This window comes from Arachis hypogaea, chromosome 12, assembly GCF_003086295.3.
Source record: "Arachis hypogaea cultivar Tifrunner chromosome 12, arahy.Tifrunner.gnm2.J5K5, whole genome shotgun sequence".
NCBI classification, from domain to species: Eukaryota; Viridiplantae; Streptophyta; class Magnoliopsida; order Fabales; family Fabaceae; genus Arachis; species Arachis hypogaea.
Genome location: NC_092047.1, coordinates 69982667 through 69993347, shown reverse-complemented (window position 1 = coordinate 69993347; position 10681 = coordinate 69982667).

Here is a 10681-nt window from a genome sequence, read left to right as displayed (position 1 = left end):
TCCTAAATTTAGTACATGTTTGAAAATTGCTTCCTAGAGACTCTAATTATTTAATTTTAATTCTCCTTTATTCCATTCAATGCCGTGATCTGTGTGTCAAGTGTTTCAGGCTTTATAGGGCATGAATGAGATGGAGATTGGAGAGGAAGCTAGCAAAAATAGAAGGAACACAAGAATTTGAGGAGATAACCAGCGAGAAGTGACGCCGTCGCATGGCTCACGCGACCGCGCGAAGGAGCACAAATCGCAGTGACGCGGCCGCATGGCTTGCGCGGCCGCGCAGATTGGAAAGCGCAAGCGACGCGGTAGCGTGGACAACGCGAACGCGTGGAGAGGAAAAAGCGCAAGCGACGCGTCCGCATGGATGACGCGATCGCGTGACATGTGCGATCTGCATAATCTGCAGAATTCGCTGGGGGCGATTTTGGACCTTATTTCGGCCCAGTTTTCGGCCCGGAACAGCAGACTAGAGTCAGAGAATATGCAGAAACAACACACACATTCATTCAGTAGTTTGAGATATAGTTTTTCACTCTCTTAGGTTTTTTTCTCTCTAGTTTTTAGAATTTTAATTTTCAATTGGCCTTAGCATTGGAACATTGAGAAGAGTTATTTCCTCATCAAGACTTCATCATTCTAGTTTGTTCTCTTAACTTGGTTTTATTCTTCCATGTTCTTTGTTATGTTCAATTTTGTCATTCAGATACTTTTATGATTAATTAATGCAAGGATTATTTCTTTTTAATTCAATTTCAATTCCAATAATCATGTCTTCTTTTAATTCCCTTTTATGTGTTATGGATTTATTATTTATAATGCGTGAGTAGTTTCATTACTTGATGGGGAATTGATTGAAAAGGAACTCTTGAGTTGGAAGGATTGAAAGAAAATTTGTAATTGGGTTAATTGTTGAATTGCTATCCTGTCACCAACGTCAATCCCATTGAACTAAGTGGGTTGTAACTCGTGAACGGATCTAGTAATCCAACTTGTTTGACTTTCCCTTACCTAGTAAAGGATAACTAAACAGAGTAACCGTTAATTATAAATCAATCTTAAAAATCACTCCATCAATGATAGAGATTCTAACTAATCAATTCCCAGTCAAGGCTTTTATTCATATCATTTAATTTCCCTCAGTTTACATTCCAATTTACTTACCTCAATTTCTTCGAACCTCTGATTAATAAGATAGCACCCTTCTCTGCAACTCGTTGGGAGACGACCTGGGACTTAAAACTCTCAGTAATTTTGATTTAAACTCTTTGTGACACATTTCTAAATTGATAGGCAGATTTTCGGTGAATTAAGAACTATACTTGCAACGTATCAATTTTAATAATTTTTTAATTCATCAGCTTCTGCTCCCCATCACACCTCTAATTGGGGACTCTAGCAAAGTTGAGTCACAATCTAAAAAGGTTCACCCAGTTATGTGTCTGTGGCATTTATGTATCTAGTGGTAATACTGGAAACAAAATGCTTAGGGTCACGGCCAAGACTCATAAAGTAGCTGTGTTCAAGAATCAACATACTGAACTAAGAGAATCAATAACACTATCTGAATTCTGAGTTCCTATGGATGCCAATCATTCTGAACTTCACAGGTTAAAGTGAGATGCCAAAACTGTTCAGAAGTAAAAAGCCACTAGTCCCGCTCATCTAATTAAAACTAATCTTCATTGATGTTTTTGGAATTTATTGTATATTCTCTTCTTTTTATCTTATTTTGTTTTTAGTTGCTTGGGGACAAGCAACAATTTAAGTTTGGTGTTGTGATGAGCGGATAATTTATACCCTTTTTGCAATTGTTTTTACATAGTTTTTAGTATGTTTTAATTACTTTTTATTATATTTTTATTAGTTTTTATTCAAAAATCACATTTCTGGAATTTACTATGAGTTTGTGTGTTTTTCTGTGATTTCAGGTATTTTCTGGCTGAAATTGAGGGACCTGAGCAAAAATCTGATTCACAGGCTGAAAAAGGACTGCAGATGCTGTTGGATTCTGACCCTCCTAGACTCAAAGTATATTTTCTGGAGCTACAGAAGCTCAATTGGCGCGCTCCCAATTGCGTTGGAAAGTAGACATCCTGGGCTTTTCAGAAATATATAATAGTCCATACTTTGCTCTAAATTTGATGGCCCAAACTGACGTTCAAATCCAGCCTAAAACTTTCTGGCGTAAAACGCCAGAATAGGCACAACTCTTGGCATTAAACGCCATTTTGGCACCCAGGGTGGCGTTTAACTCCAACTTTAGGCATATGCACGTGAAAGCTTGGAAGCTCAGCCCAAACACCCACCAAGTGGGTCTCAGAAGTGGATTTCTGCACTATCTGCACTTAGTTACTCACTTTCTATAAACCTAAGATACTAGTCTAGTATAAAAACTACTTTTAGAGATTCATTTTGCACCAGATGACATTTTACACTTCATATTGTATCTTCTACGGCATGAGTCTCTAAACCCCATAGGTGGGGGTGAGGAGCTCTGTTGTGTTTCAATGGATTAATGCAATTACTACTGTTTTCTATTCAATCACGCTTGATTCTATTCTAAGATACTCACTCGTACTTCAATATAGAGAATATGATGATTCGTGACACTCATCATTATCCTCAACCTATGAACGCGTGCCTGAAAATCACTCCTGTTCTATTTGAGCTCAACGTAGTCATTGGGTGACAGCTTGAGTGCGTATCTCTTGGGTTTCTAATCCACAGACCAAGTCCGGAGGTTAGAACCTTTGTGGTATAGGCTAGAACCAATTGGTAGCATTCCTGGGATCCGAAAAGTCTAAACCTTATCTGTGATATTCCGAGTAGGATCCGGAAAGGGATGACTATGACGAGCTTCAAACCTGCGAATGTTGGGCGCATTGACAGTGTGCAAAAGGACAAGGGTCCTATTCCGACGCTAGTGGGAACCGACAGATGATTAGCCGTGCGGTAGCTGTACATGGTATTTTTCATTCGAGACGAGAAATCCGACAGTTGATTAGCCGTGCAGAGATCGTACCTGGCATTTTTTATCTGAGAGGATCATACAGCTTGCCATTGAAGGAAGCCATGCGTGTTTGGAGAAGAAGACTGTAGGAAAGTAGAGATTCAGATGACAAAGCATCTCCAGAACCTCAGCCTGTTTCTCATTACTGAATCACAAGTACTATTTATTTCATGTTATTTATTTTTCATAAATATAATCACTCTTATCATTAATCTCCTGACTAAGATTTACAAAATAATCATAGCTTACTTCAAGCCGACAATCTCCGTGGGATCGACCTTTACTCACGTAAGGTATTACTTGGACGACCCAGTGCACTTGCTGGTTAGTTGTGCGGAGTTGTGAAAAGTATAATCACAATTTTATGCACCAATTTTCTTATAAGAAAGGAAAGGTTTTGGATTTCTAACAGATTAAACATTGTTTCTTTGAAAAGGTTTTGAATGATTACCTATTGGTTTTTAAAAGATTCATAAGGCAACGATAATCACTGAGTTTGAAAAGAGTTTTCTTATTAAATATCTTCTTATGACAACTTTGAAACTCCGTGGTGAGACTGTGTGGTTTTAGGTTCTCACCCCCTACAGCTTTACCTTTTCAGGAACCAGAAGAAGAAGCATTAAGAAGAGTTATACTGCGTTTGGTTTATATGTTGTTGTGTTAATTTGATTATTTTCTTCCCTCATCTTTGTTTTACAAGTTTGTAAGAGGGATAGGAGTTGTATGTTTTATATGTATATTATATTATAAGATATTATGTAAGGAGTCTTGTATATGAATCTATGCCTGCTTGTATTTTTCTTAAGATAAAGTATTTATTTCCAATTTTCAAAGAAATCAGCGATACAGTGTCGAGTCACAGGCTCCTATTTTAATATTTAGTATGTAAAGTAGTCGTAATACTTCTTGCTATCAGAGTAGCGCAGCTGGAAGCGTGATTTCTGATAGTGAGGGTGTTACATTATGGTATCAGAGCAGTTCATCCTAATTAGAGCCTTGGAAATGGACTGACCATGCTTCATTGCATTCTCTGAGTGTCTGTCCTGTTGTAGTCTTGTCCAAGTAACAAGAATTAGAATTTTATGCACATGACTGCCTATTAATTAATATTGTTAGCTTACCGTTGCATATCTGTTGATGTTAAGTCTGGCCAACTTAATGTTGATGGCTTATGTGAACAGGAAGTTAATAGGTTATTATAGGCGAATTGGAATTGATAAGGAATAGATAACACTTACCGCCCGGCTTGGGGACGTTAGGAGTTAATTCTCGAGGGTATTCTTTTATGTGTCTTGAAAATTCTATTGATGACTTGTAATATGTTCTTACATAGTGTGCCTTGAAATGCCTTACTTGAGATTTCTTTTTGAAAAGTAGTTGATTATTCTTCAACCTTATCTTTTGTTGAAATGTATTCTCATTTAATCCTAACTATCTATGTTTACTTAAATTCTTTGGAGGATTTGTTTTTGTCATGTTTTGTGAATTCTCTTCGAGTTCTTTGATTTAAATTTCTTTCTCAAAATGTGAGTGGGTTTTCTTCCTTACACCTCTCAGTCTTCTTAAAAATCTTTATGAGATTTTAATTTCAAATATATATATATACACTTGGAATTTTAGTTTTAAAACTTTTTAAAAGAGATTTTCGATTTTCTTAGAAGAAATTTCAACTCAATCCTCTCTTACTTAATTGTACCTATAATCATTCTTTAAATTTTGACAAAAGTGTTTTGAATTTGGCATGTCTTTATTCATATGTATTTTTGAAACCATATTTCAAATTTTCCTTTTTAAACAAAATTTGGAACTCCTTTCAATATCAGCGTGATTTCACTATATACATCTAATTGACTAAATACTTGAGTATCTTTTAAGTTTTCTGAGGAATTACTTTTGATCCTTTATTCAATTAAATTCCATTTTTCAAATTTCATATATTTTGTCTTTACCTTAGAAATAGTTTTGGTGAAAAACAACTTGATTTCCTACCAAGCTCGCTTTGTTTTTATGCAAATTCTTAATTGATTATGTAAAGTACCTTTCAAGATTGTCAAGAAAATATTTCATCCTTAGCCTGGATAATCTTCATTTCACAAACCTTGCATAATTTAGTTTGACTTGAATTTGTTTTAACATGACACAATATTTACGTTTTTGAAGATTCTCTTGAATTTTGCAAAGCAATTGCCCTGTTTTCCTCTATAGTTTCTATTAGAGCTCTTTGAAATCAAAATTCTTTCCTATTAGCATTTTGATTCTTCTTTCCGGCATACTTCATGACTTTTAATCATTCTTATTTGTTGGTCATTTCAACCATTCCTTCATATTTTTGTGAACCTTCTACTCCTCTGATTTGGTTTTATTTTATTTTGATCTAATTTACTACTACCCTTTTCTTGTACCTCTTAGAGTTCCTAAATTAAATATTTCTTGTTATGATGCAAAATGACTCTTTTCGAAACGTGTTCTTGTGCCTATACATCGTTGCTTAGTTGCAATCTTACACCTCCTTCCGAATTTATGAGAAACATAATTTTGTCACTTATTCTTCTTTTTCTATGAATTGTATTTCTTTAAACGTACATGTACTTATCTTAGTGTCACACGTGGTCCTTAGAGGTAAAAACCGATGTGTTAGCTCTTTAGGGAACGACTGGTAGAAGAGGAGATTTAAGTTTTCAGTAGCTCGATTGAAAACTTGTTCAATGTCTTATACTTAGTTGATCTTGTTTGAACTTCCTTGATTTAAGATTCTTTTTTATATGGCCTGATTTCCTTTTAAGTACATCTTAATGTTCTTGAATGTTCTTATGTGATGACAATTTCGTTTTGATATGAACTTTTAAAACAAGTTTTGGATTTTCTTCTTAAAAAAGTTAAATCAATTTTTCTCGCTTGAATTGCATTCATAGCTATTCTTTAAATTGACAAAGTTATTTTGAAGTTGGCAAGCACGGTTTTAAATAAAGTTTTGAAACTAATTTATAAGCAAATTTTTACTTCGGAGTTCTTTTCTAAATAAATTTTAACTTCTTCTCTTCTTCTTCCATATTTGCTATAATTTTTACACATGCTTGATTGAATATAAACCTTGAGAATTTTTAAACAAACGTTTGATTTTCTTACAACTTTGCCACGATTTCACTGTATACCTTTATTTGATTAAATACCTAAATGTCTTTTAAGATTTTCGAAAAATTGTTTTGGCCTTAACCCAATTGACTTTCCCTTTTCAAACCTCACCTATTTTGTCTTTAACTTGTAAATTATTTTGACAAGAGGCAATTTGATTTCCTTCGGAGTTTTATGCTTACTTTTGGTTAAGTGGTGCACCTAACTATTTTTCTCAAATATTTGAGGGAGTATTTTTATTCTTAGCCAAATCGGTATTCATTTTCTTTTAAAACTCTACATAATCTATTTCAACATGGAATTGTATTAACGTAATGCTACAAATATGTTTTTGTTATTTCTTTTACAAAGTGTTTGATGCATACTTTTCCTTTGAAAATGTGAAATAATTTTTGAAATATTTTTCATTCTCTATGAGCAATTCATTTGAAAGTATTCTTAATTCTACTCGAGACTTATGAGCCTTGTCTTTGGTTTTAGACATTCTTTTTCTGTAAATCTCATATTCCTTGACTCGACTTAATTTTGCTTCAAACTACTGTACTACTTTTCCTTTTGTTATTTCTATAAGATTTTATTGATTTGGGAATCATTCTTGAGATTGCCAAACTAATTTTCTGTCAGATACTCTTCATTTCTTATGCATTCCTAATTACTTGTGATTTCAACAATCCTTTCAAACCCTGGCGGGTTTTATTGCTTGTCTTTTTCCAAGGTCTTGTATTATTTTAAATAAACTCGAGGATTGCCTTAGAATCACGTATGAATTTTATGGGTAGCAAACGAAACTTTAAAAATGCCATTCGTAAACGTGAAAGAAGGAGTGGTAAGTATGCAACGTTATGAGGAGTATAGCCGTTTGTTCCTCGTAAAAGTTTGCAGATGTTAGGATTGTGATAGGTTATACAGTTGTGAAGTGAGTGATGGAGTTGGGGAGTTGAAATTTTGAAATGGGTAAGAGATCTGAGAGCGAGCATTATATCCATTGTGTTATACCAGCCTGCTTTATAGCCCTTTTACCACACAAGCTACCGTTTTGTTTTGTGAACGCCTATCTTGATTTACACTCTATTTTGTTTCCCCAAGCTTTTGTAAAGTTTTGAATATTTATATATGCATACTAAGATTTCATACTTCTCTATAAAGTGTTTAAAAGGTAGAGTGCAAAGACTATGTATTACCTTATATATTACTTTAAATTTTCGAGGACAAAAATTTTTATAAGGTGGGTAAGATGTAAGACCTAGAAATTTTAGAAGATTTTATTCAGAGCTAATTTAGATTTATTTATCATTAAGTATTTTAATCTCTGAAATTATTTTATTAAAGATAATTAAAACAAATTTTGATTAATTGAGTTTAAAGTAATTTAAGGTTTTATCTGATTTTATAATTGTCGAATTATTTTCTATATTTAAATTATAAAGTTTAGCAAATGAAAAATAACAAAAATTTTATATGATTTGGTTTAAATAATTGAGATTTCAGAATTTAATACAAATAATTTTATAAATAGAGAAAATTAATTATATTACCTTATAGTTTCAATTAGAGTATTTGATTTCAAATCAATTAATATTTTAATATAATAAATAATATTTTAGATTAATTTTAGAGATTCAATTAGATTCTAGATTAACCCAAAATCCCCAATTTCATATACACAAAACCCTAATTTTATCCTAAATTAAATCCTAACCTCACAGCCACTCACCATCTACCGCCACCAAGCCCTATACACCCACGTACAGAAGAAATGAAGAAAGGAAAGAGAGAAGTGGGAAGAACCGAGTGGGGAGGAGGAAAGGGAGAGCACAGAGAGCATAGGAAGGATAGAGAGAGGGGCCGTGCTACTGCCGTCGTTCAGTCGCCGCGCCATCTCGTCGTCGGGGTCGTAACCACCATCGCCGCTGAAGCCGCGCGTTCGTCCCTGGTCGCGCCGCCGCTGTCGTCCAAGGAGCCGCCACCTCTGTTCATCGACCCTGTTCAGGGAAGAAGGAAGAGCCGCGCGAGCTTCAGTGGAGGAGAGAGCCTTTGCTGCGTCACCACCACGCATGGGGGCTGCTATCGAAGCCACTACTGCCACCACTGCTACTAGGGTTTGTCGTCATCAAGCCCTGCGTTGCCGCCGTTGGAGGAGTTTCGTGCGTTGCCGTTGCCATCGCCGCCGGTGTGGTCAGAGCCGCCGTTGCTGATTTGGTCGGAGTCGCCGTCGCTGGTGAGAGAGAGAGGCTAGCCAGTTCAGCTTCTGGTTTCTAAAATTTGACAAGAACTCTACTGCAGCTGCTGGAGTTGCTGGTGCTGTTGCTCTGGCTCCATTTTGAACCGTTAAACCGCTACTGTTTTGGTAAGCCTAACCTTGTTTCTGATTCTTCCTTGTTCTACCAATTTGTTTTTATCTTAAAGCATGTTGCTAAAACTATTTGTATTGAATAAAGTGCTTATAATAAGTTACGTTGCCGTTGCTGCCACGGTCGCTGGTGAGTCATGCACCGCCATCAAAGTTGAAGATAGCACTAACCTTCTTCTTCTGGTTTTGATTTTCCTATTCTTGAACCTGTAAGCTTTAATCCTTACTCTGCTTCCATTTTGTTTCTTAGTCTTTTTCTATTTTGAGTAAAGAAAACCTATGTTTCTGTTTAACACTGTTGCTCTGCCTTCCCTGTTTGCTGATGGAATTATCATAGGTGATAGTATTAATGGTACTAACAAGCTATTAGAGTTGCTGCCTGGTGCACGAAATTGTGATCTCAGGCAACGGCGCTAAAAACTCTGTACGCACGTCTTAATAAATTGTTTTTCATTCACAACTTCGATACAACTAACCAGCAAGTGCACTGGGTCGTCCAAGTAATAAACCTTACGTGAGTAAGGGTCGATCCCACGGAGATTGTTGGTATGAAGCAAGCTATGGTCACCTTGTAGATCTCAGTCAGGCGGATATAAAATAGTTATGGAGTTTTCGAAAATTAATAATAAAATAAGGATAGAAATACTTATGTATATCATTGGTGAGAATTTCAGATAAAGGTATAGAGATGCTTTCGTCCCTCTGAACTTCTGCTTTCCTACTGTCTTCATCCAATCAATCCTACTCCTTTCCATGGCAGGCTTTATGTAAGGACATCACCGTTGTCAATGGCTACTTTTTATCCTCTCTGGAAAATGGTCCGATGCGCTGTCACTGCATGGCTAATCGTCTGGAGGCATCACCCTTGTCAATGGCTGCATCCCATCCTCTTGTGAAAATGGTCCAAATGCTTTGTCACAGCACGGCTAATCATCTGAGGTTCTCGATCATACTGGAATAGGATTCACCCTCCTTTTGCGTCTGTCACTACGCCCAGCACTCGCGAGTTTGAAGTTTGTCACAGTCATTCAATCCCAGAGTCCTACTCGGAATACCACAAACATGGTTTAGACTTTCCGGACTCTCATGAATGCCGCCATCAATCTAGCTTATACCACGAAGATTCTGATTAAGAGATCCAAGAGATATTCATTCAATCTAAGGTGGAACGGAAGTGGTTGTCAGGCACGCGTTCGTGGGGGAATGATGATGATTGTCACATTCATCACATTCAGGTTGAAGTGCGAATGAATATCTTGAAAGCGGAATAAGTTGAATTGAATAGAAAAACAGTAGTACTTTGCATTAATCTTTGAGGAACAGCAGAGCTCCACACCTTAATCTATGGAGTGCAGAAACTCTACCGTTGAAAAATACATAAGTGAATACAGGGTAAGCATGGCCGAGTGGCCAGCCTCCCATGGGGTCTAGAGATCTAAAAAATGATCAAAATATGTCTAATACAATAGTAAAAAGTCCTATTTATACTAAACTAGTTACTAGGGTTTACAGAAGTAAGTAATTGATGTATAAATCCACTTCCGGGGCCCACTTGGTGTGTGTTTGGGCTGAGCTTGAATGTTACATGTATAGAGGTCAATCTTGGAGTTGAACGCCAGGTTGTAACGTATTTCTGGCGTTCAACTCTGGTTTGTGACGTGTTTCTGGCGTTTAACTCCAGACAGCAGCGTAGAACTGGCGTTCAACGCCCATTTGCGTCATCTAAACTCGATCAAAGTATGGACTATTATATATTACTGGAAAGCCCTGGATGTCTACTTTCCAACGCAATTGGAAGCGCACCATTTTGAGTTTTGTAGCTCCAGAAAATCCATTTTGAGTGCAGGGAGGTCAGAATCCAACAACATCAGCAGTCCTTCTTCAACCTCTGAATCTGATTTTTGCTCAAGTCCCTCAATTTCAGCCAGAAAATACCTGAAATCACAGAAAAACACACAAACTCATAGTAAAGTCCAGAAATGTAAATTTAACATAAAAACTAATGAAAACATCCCTAAAAGTAACTAGATTCTACTAAAAACATACTAAAAACAATGCCAAAAAGCGTATAAATTATCCGCTCATCACAACACCAAACTTAAATTGTTGCTTGTCCCCAAGAACCTGAAAATCAAATAGGATAAAAAGAAGAGAATGTACTATAAATTCCAAACTATCAATGAAACATA